The sequence below is a fragment of the Manis javanica genome, chromosome 6 (genome assembly GCF_040802235.1).
Source record: "Manis javanica isolate MJ-LG chromosome 6, MJ_LKY, whole genome shotgun sequence".
Classification (NCBI taxonomy): domain Eukaryota; kingdom Metazoa; phylum Chordata; class Mammalia; order Pholidota; family Manidae; genus Manis; species Manis javanica.
In genome coordinates this window covers 116,373,298-116,382,375 of record NC_133161.1, presented here as the reverse complement: position 1 = coordinate 116,382,375, position 9,078 = coordinate 116,373,298, and the positions used below count along the sequence as shown (strand labels likewise).

General features: G+C 39.8%; 1 long non-coding RNA gene across 1 annotated transcript; it reads left to right on the top strand.

Moving 5' to 3' along the window:
- Nucleotides 1–9,078, top strand: LOC140849980 (uncharacterized). Its single transcript, XR_012132553.1, has 2 exons — nt 1–3,889; nt 6,594–9,078. It is a non-coding gene; the product is annotated as an uncharacterized lncRNA (long non-coding RNA).

Genomic DNA, 9,078 nt, shown 5'->3' with positions numbered 1-9,078 from the left:
CTGGAACAAATTTAAAAAATAACACACAAAATAAGAAAAACAATACAGACAGAAAATAAGAAGTTTCACAAAGATTTAGAAATAATAAAACAGAACCAAACATGAATTCTGGAGGTAAAGAATACAATGGGTGAAGTTAAAAATTCAAAAGAGACCATAATAGCAGAATGGTTCAAGCAGAAGAAAAAGTCTGTGAGCTAGTGGAAAGAAGGTTTGAAATTACCGAATCAAAAGAGAAAAAGAACAAAGTATGAAAAAGAACAAGAAAACCTACATCATCAACAGTAAACCATGAAAAGAAATAGTTTGCAAGTTGTTGGAGTTTTGGAAGAGAAGGAGAAGAACCAGAAAACCTACTAAAAGAAAGAATGGCTGGTAATCTCCCAAGACTCCCAAATCCACTCACATTGGGGAAGGGATTCTGCTTTATTTAGCATATCAATGCAAATGTTAATATCATCCAGAAACATCTCACACCTAGAAAGGGTTAGCCAAATATCTGGGCATCCCATGGCCTAAAAGTTGACACATAAAAACCAACCATCCCACGAAGAAACTCTTAATGTTCCATTTGAAGCCCATATTCTCCCAGAGATAATAGAGCTGCTGGCAAATCCAGAGAACCACTAAGAATTAAGCAACCCCTGCTCAACACTCCCACCATGTTGCCTTGATGTGTTTTCAAGAACAGCACAAACTTGGCCTGTCAAATCAATGGTGTTACCCTGAAACTAAAGAACCATTCAGAAACTGAATACGACTCCTTAAAGGACCACGTACACTTAGGACAGGAGAGAGTTACTCCCCGGTCAGACTTTTTAAGCTATTTGACTCCAGAAAAGCAGAAAAAAAACAACTATCCAGTGCAGTGGAGCAAGTACTTATTTTCATTATTTTGCCCAACTTGCATACAATAGAAAAGTAGAAGAGAATACAACCAGCGTCCAGCATTTAAGTATCAGGGAAACTAAAAGTGGGGCCACAGAAAATTTAGAGGGTGTCGGAGAAATATATGTAAAAATACTTTTTTAAAAGTGTGTATTTCTAGGGCTGCCATATCAAATTAGCACAAACTTGGTGACTTAAATACAGAAATTTATTCTTACTGTTCTAAAGGCCAAAACTCTGCAATTAAGGTGATAGCAGGACCACACTGCCTGCAGAGACTCTAGGGGAGAATCCTTCCTTGCCTCTTCCAGCTTCTGGTGGCTCCTGGAGTTCCATGGCTTGTGATTATATAACCCAATCCCTATCTCTGCCTTCACACGGTCTCCTTCCATAGGTCTGTCTGTGTCCTTTACTGTCTCCTATAAGGACACTGTCATCGAATTCAGGGTCCACTCTAATTCAGTATGATTTCATCTTTATCCTTATTTTAGTTGTATCTTCAAATATCCTATTTCCAAATAAATTCCCACTCTGAGGTTCCAGATGGACATGGATTTTGGGGGAAAACTATTAAACCACCTATAAAAGGGCTATGAAGAGCAAATACAAGTAAACTATTAGATAAATTGATCTTTCTTTTCAGCATGGCTAGTTCTCTGCTTCAGGTTCATAAAATAAGAAATTAAGTGTTGGCCAACCTGAACACTTACCTGAAGTTGTGGGGGAGAACTCACTTTCATGTTAATTAAGGTGGTTGGCAGAATTCAGTTACTGAGAATTCCCATTTTCTTGCTGGTTGTTTGCTGGGGGTCATTCTTACCTTCTAGTCCTGGTCTTCTTCCTCAATCTCCAAAGTTAGCAATGGCAGGCTGAGCACTTCTAATGCCTTGAATGTCTCTTCTGGCTTCCCCTTCTGCCTTACCTATCCAAATCTCCTGTCCATCACATGTCCTTGACTCCTTCTTTCATTGCATCTTTCTTGCAAACTCCACCCAGAAAAAGTTCTCTGCTTTCAAGGGCTCATATAATTAGATTGGGTCCACCTAGACAATTTTGGATAATCACCCTTTTATTTATTTATTTATTATGATTATTATTTTTATTTTGGTATCATTAATATACAATTTCATGAGCAATATTATGGTTACTAGACTCCCCCCATTATCAAGTCCCCACCACATACCCCATTACAGTCACTGTCCATCAGCCTAGTAAGATGCTACAGAATCACTACTTGTCTTCTCTGTGTTTCACTGCCCTCCCCATGCCCAAACACACACATCGTGTGTGCTAATCATAATGCCCCATTTTCCATTTATCCCTCCCTTCCCACCCATTCTCCCCAGTCCCCTTCCCTTTGGTAATTGTTAGTCCATTCTTGGGTTCTGTGAGTCTGCTGCTGTTTTGTTCCTTCAGTTTTTTCTTTGTTCTTAAACTCCACAAATGAGCGAAATCATTTGATACTTGTCTTTCTCTGCCTGGCTTATTTCACTGAGCATAATACCCTCTAGCTCCATCCATATTGTTGCAAATTGTAGGATTTGTTTTCTTCTTATGGCTGAATAATATTCCATTGTGTATATGTACCACCTCTTCTTTATCCATTCATCTACTGATGGACACTTAGGTTGCTTCTATTTCTTGGCCATTGTAAAATAGTGCTGTGATAAACATAGGGGTGCATATGTCTTTTTCAATCTGGGCTGTTGCATTCTTAGGGAAACTTCCTAGGAGTGGAATTCCTGGGTCAAATGGTATTTCTATTTTGAGCTTTTTGAGGAACCTTCATACTGTTTTCCACAATGGTTGAACTAATTTACATTCCCACCAGCAGTGTAGGAGGGTTTCCCTTTCTCCACATCCTCGCCAATATTTGTTGTTTGTCTTTTGGATGGTGGCCATCCTAACTGGTGTGAGGTGATATCTCATTGTGGTTTTAATTTGCATTTCTCTGATGGATAATCACCCTATTTTAGGGTCTCTAATGTTGATTACAATTGCAAAATCCCTTTTGCAGTATACTATAATCTATTCAAAGGTTCCAGAGATTAGGGTATGAACATCATTTGGGGTTGGGGAGCATTATTGGTTTACCATATCCTGTTCAAATATTTTATGTTTTTTTTTGTCACCACCCTTCACTATACATATTTCTAAGTTTCAAAAGTATGACTAGGTTTCTGCCCATACAACCCCTTGTCTTCCTCACACTAAAAACACTTTAAGGATATTCTTGAAATTTTTGCTTTTCATTTCATTATGTTTTTCCTTCCCTTTACAACTGTAGATCCTATTTGGATTATTTGTGAGTGAGAGCCTAAAGAAGAATATTAGTAACCCTCACTCTCCTCTCAGGGGTGCTTTCAAGATTAATGTTCCATAAAAATACTAAATTAAAATTTTAATTAAAGTGCATATGTGAGTTAATGAGATTGGGGATCAGATTCCCAATTTAGCTAACCCACCAGATTTTTTTTTTTTCTTAAGACTCTAGGAGCAGTTGTTTTTTTTTTCTGAGAAAATCCCACAGTATACAAATGAAAGGGCAAGCTCCCAGATTCTATTTTAGCCAATTGGGACCCGGATCCTATTTTACCCAATCGGAGCTTGGTCTCTCTCCCCTCCAGTCAGCAAGAAGTACACCCACCACCCCTAGACCCTGCCAACTGACCAAAGTCACAACTCATCACCCCCCTAACCTCCCCCAGACACAGCCAATCAGCCAGAGCCATGGCCATCACCCCCAAAGCCACCCTGGAAACCCATAAAACCTTTGTTCTGGGGAAAACACGCTCTCTTTCTCTGGCACCTGGCCACTGTGTTGGCACGTGTGTGAGACTGTGCTCGGGCTAGCTCGAATAAAGGCTCTTTTGCTTTTGCATCGGTGTTGGCTCCTTGGTGGTCTCCTTGGGATTCGCGACTTTGGGCACAACATTTGGGGGCTCGTCTGGGATCCCAGAGACCCCCAGGACCCCTGACCCAGAGGGCAAAGTGCCGGCTGGTGAGTGCACTCAGTTATCTGTCTGTCTTTGTCTGTCTGTGTCTCACTGTTTTTGTTTACGAACAAGCCTGTATAAATAAGCCTGTAGGAGCTCCAATCTGTATCAGGGTCAGCATTGACTTAGGCGGACGCGCTGGCAGGTCCTCAACCGGGGGTCTTGGGAGACATCCCTTGCCCCCATCTGGAGGACAAGGTCCTCATCTGTGAGGAAAGTCGGCTGCCGCTGCAGTCTAACAGGCCCTCAACTTACTTTCAGCTTTGCCTCCGCGGCTGCGGCAAATTGTTCTCTGTAGGCGCCTGTTTGTTGTTTGTCGTGTTTGTCTTAAGTCTTGTTGACAGAAGAAATGGGACAGACTCAGACGACCCCCTTCTCTCTCATGACAGACCAGTTTTCTCAGACGTTAGGGAGAGAGCTCACAATTTGAGCATGGACGTCAGGAAAAATTTCGTGTTTTCTGCACCTCCAAGTGGCCGTCTTTTAACGTTGGCTGGCTGCTGGAGGGAACATTCAATCCAACCACTCTTTTACAACCTCAGTGTGAAAGTCCAGAAGGTTTGGTGGCAGACTTTTTGTTCTAGCGAGTAGCCAGTTTTCAATGTCGGATGGCTGCCAGAGGGAACCTTATCATTAATACTCAGTCTGTATGTTTGTGTGTCTAAGTGTGTAAATGAAAATATCTTTCTACCTCCGGATGGTATTAATGAAATTGATTTAAAGACAATTAGGCATTCTGAAACTTCCAGAAAATCTGATAAAAAATGTTAAACATTAATGCTAATTTGAGTTTGGCTGAGGTGTGCATGTCCTTATAGTTATCAGCTGCCAAAGTTTACTTAAAGTCATTTAAGTTGATGTTACCTGTTAAACATTTAAAGAAGATGCTTAAAGAAAAGCTTGACTTTGTCTAATGTTTAGTAAAAGTTTTCTAAGTAATCTAGCATGGTTGCTAAAAATAAGTAAACAAGTGTAGCAAATAAGCATCTTAATAATAATACTGTATTAATGTATAACAGTGTGTATATATGCAAACAGCCTGAGAATTTTTGTGGTAACCAAACTTTTTAAAGTTTGTTAAGTTATATAGACATATTTTGTGCCTAATGAGAAATTGTGTTGTAAAGCACATTTCCAAAAATGATAATATATGTTCATAGATGTATCAATCTGAAGAATACTAGTGTAACAGTTTACGGTGGCCTGTTTTTCAGTGTTCACTGAAAGTTAAAGTATCAAATGATTTTAAGTTCTAATGAAAACTACTTAAATAAGGAAAACATTTCTCTATGCTAAAAGATGTATGTTTTAATAAGAGAAGGTATAAAGAATAAAAACTTGTCTGCATGCTAAAGAATGTGTTTTTTGATAAAAGAAAGTAACTGTGTTCTAAAGTACAGCTATTTATTTAAAGAGAGACACAGACAAAGAGAGAGAGAGAGCAGTGTGGTGCAGCAGCGTGGTGCCTTTTGTTGTGGCGGATCCACTCAGCCTGTTGCTTTGGGGAACGGTCAGGATGTTTAGAGATAAGGCAGGATAAACCCAGTCAAGCCCCAGGCAAGCCCAGGCATAATTCTCACCGGTTTATGTGCTTGGGACCATGGGGCAAATGAAGAATAAATTACTATATTCTTACAGATATAGTCGTGCTATGTGAAATTAAAGCAAGTGAATCTTGATATCAAGTGCACAGCAAAATTAGAATTTTGTTTCCAGTTAAAAAAAAAAACAAAGTTTTCTTTAACTGTTAGTCTGCTCTTAATGTTGAAAGATTGCAAAAGGCTTTCTAATTGTTTTATCAAAGAAGTTTTGTTGGATTCTCCCAGAGGAGGACGCCGCCCCAAATCACTCACGAAAGGCATCTCTTGATGCAATAAGCAAGAGGAATTTATTCAGGAACCAGCTAGCTGGGGTCCAAGTTAGCCCAACGCAGCGGGTCTCAACAAGGACCCTGAGCACACAAAGCCAGAAGGTTTTATAGCATTTTTCAAAGGGGGCAACATTTTCCACAATCACAATACAGTGTTTTTTCATAGACACATAAATCTTTGTCTGGGGCCACATCCTGGGGTCTGGTTAGATAAGATTACCTTCGGAATGTTTAGGGTGGTTCTAGCAAGATAAGCTTGGTGTGTATGATTAACTGATTTGAGGTCAGCTAATTAAAGGTCACTACATGTAACACTGGCTGACTAACTTGTTTTTCAAGATTCTAATAATTTTCCTCCTTCTAGGTTAGGGGGTGGTATTTAGGCCTTTAAGATGGCTGTACTTATGCTAACTTTTGATTCTTCAGATCCTACAGTTTCTCATGCTTAAAGTCTCAATGAGTTGTCTGAGTATTTAAGAAAATGACATTTTAATATTAAAAAGACTAAAAGCTAAAGTTTGTTAACTGTGTAACCTTTATTTGCCTTTGAAATATTTTGTTATCATTCTGGTTAAATAGATAAGTATTGCTTCATAGCAACCTATAATCCTATTTAAGCAAGTGCCAAAAAAAAAAAATTAAATGCAAAAAGGTGCTTTTACCTCTAGTTAACTCTGATATTTTCCAGAGGGCCCCTGAAACATGTCAGAGGAATTTTTTCTCATTGGAGAAAGTATTTGACTAATTTGGCTTATTTATCTGATATATATATATTTACCAGGAAAGCACTGTCAAATAGAATGATGCTAAACTTTGTTACTGAATGTTTTTTGTTACAGAAATATCCGAATTTCCTTAAGTCAACTGCCTTACAGTAAGCTCTCATCAGATCTTTAATCATTGTCATTTGTAAGTCTTTTGTCATTTATAGCCACTGTTTAATTACTCCTAAGCTAGTAAAGAACTAGATTTCAGCAGAACAGGTATTGCTTACATAGGATTAAGTAAACTAAGAAAGATGATTTTGTAGCTTTTTGTTTCAGATGTTGCTCATAAAGTGTTTAAAGCTTTTTTTCTCTTAAGCTGACAACAGTTTCATGAATGACAATACCTTTATAAGCAGAATTGAAACATTTATCTTTCTCTCTACCTGACCCCTCAAGAATTTAAAAGCTTTCAGTATTTTTATGTTTCATGGCAGTATGTTTATTTGCATAAGTTCAATAAGAACATGCATTCCTTTTAAGAAGACCAATTAAAAACACTGGTTATACTACCAAGGCTTTGACTGGAATGTCATACCTGAGAGACACGTGCATAAACTCAGATATGAACAACTTTAAGGAACTAAGATTGACTTTATAAAGCCAACAAAGCCCCTTAGAAGAACTGACCTGGTACCTTGCCTACAGAGTTCCCAGCAGCCTTACCAGGTGAGTAAGGAAGGTCACTTCCTGGCAGGTGCAGGAACCTCAAGAAGAGAAGAATTCACCCGAATCTACAGGTACTGCAGGCAAAGCCTGATGGCAAGTCTGGCTTGGCTCTCTGGCTTCAAGACGCCTTTAAAAGTTCAATCTGAAATTCCTTACAAAAAGTTCCAGCAAAGCATATTTAAAAGAGCCTGTGTAATCAATTTGCTCTTCTTGCTGCACTTATGCAAATAATCAAGCCAACTGTTAATTATTTTCTTAACCTGGTTACTTCTAATAAAAATGAGGGTGATTTTATGATTTTAGAGAAAGTATTGTTTCAATAACGCAGCCTTATCCATACTAAATCCTAATACTAGTCATTGGGACATAAACTAGATCCAGAATTCCAGCTTCTTCAAAATATCTAGCTATGTTTTAGTTTTCTCCTGTCATTGCAATTAAAATTTTACTATTTCTAGTTCTCATATTCAACCATGCATTCTTAATCTCATCAAGTTTGTCCTTCCAGAATAGAAAATCCAACTCCAGATGTTGCTACATAACCTAATAACACAATTTGTTTTATCTTGCCTAGAAGCCACAAAACTGCAAATGGTAATAGAAATGAAACCCAGAATAGAAGTGCCAACCTTCTGAGGCCCTCTCAACTGACCAGTGATGGAGACCTAGCTGCACCCTTTACTGCGCCCCCTCTCAGCACGAAGCAGCCAGAGCGGTCATCGTCCCTTTTCCCTAGCAGCAGCTAGGGTCTCCATCTGTAGAGGGGAGAATGAGACAGGGACCATAGGCTTAGACAGAATAAGGTGAGAGCCTCTGGAGAAAGCAAGGCAGGATATTTGCAATCAGAGCAACGTAACTACATGCTGGAAACCCCTCTCCTACTAAAACTATGTTGAACATTAAGCTCTAGAATCATTCTTCAGTGAGATCAGTTAATGTTCCCCAGATAAAGAAGAGTAGCACACGTTTTATTATGCTAATCATTTGTAATCGTATAAGATTCACTTTAGCATACTAAAAAGCCCAGGCCAATGGGCTGTCTTTCCTCCTTCTGATCTAAGTAATTTTGCAAGCTGAGCAACTGACTTAGCATGCAGACCCAGCTGTAGATGGCATAGTAAAAGGCAGGATTCTTTAGCAAATATACAATATCTCAGCCCACCTTAGAGGCTGGGCACGCAGTCTTTTAATGTGCACCTGGACCAAGGCACCAGTGTCCCAGAGAGAAATCAAGGCAGGAGATTATCTTTAATCAAGGACCTCTTGCCATCCTACTCCTTTTACTAACCCTTAGGCCCTATATCATCAACACGCTGGACCAGATTGTCAGAGACCACGTGGGGGCCGTCCAACTGATAGTCCTCCTTGCTCAATACAAGACCCTAGTAATCTTGTTACTCCTGCTTACCTGATAACTTATTAAAAAGAGTTAATACAGTCCAGCTAATGGTGCTAAGACAACAGTATCAGCCTTTATCTCCTTACAACTTCAAAACCTTATTAGACCCATGATTGGGTCCCTTCTTAGGATCCAGAGAAAGGGGGGAATGAAAGGCAAGCTCCCAGATTCTATTTTAGCCAACTGGGACCCAGATCCTATTTCACCCAATCAGAGCTTGGTCTCTCTCCCCTCCAGTCACCAAGAAGTACACCCACCACCCCTAGACCCTGCCAATTGACCAAAGTCACAACTCATCACCCCCCTAACCTCCCCCAGACACAGCCAATCAGCCAGAGCCATGGCCATCACCCCCCCAAACCACCCTGGAAACCCATGAAACCTTTGTTCTGGGGAAAATGCGCTCTCTCTCTCTCTGGCACCTGGCCACTGTGCTGGCACGGGTGTGAGACTGTGCTCGGGCTAGCTCGAATAAAGGCTCTTTTGCTTTTG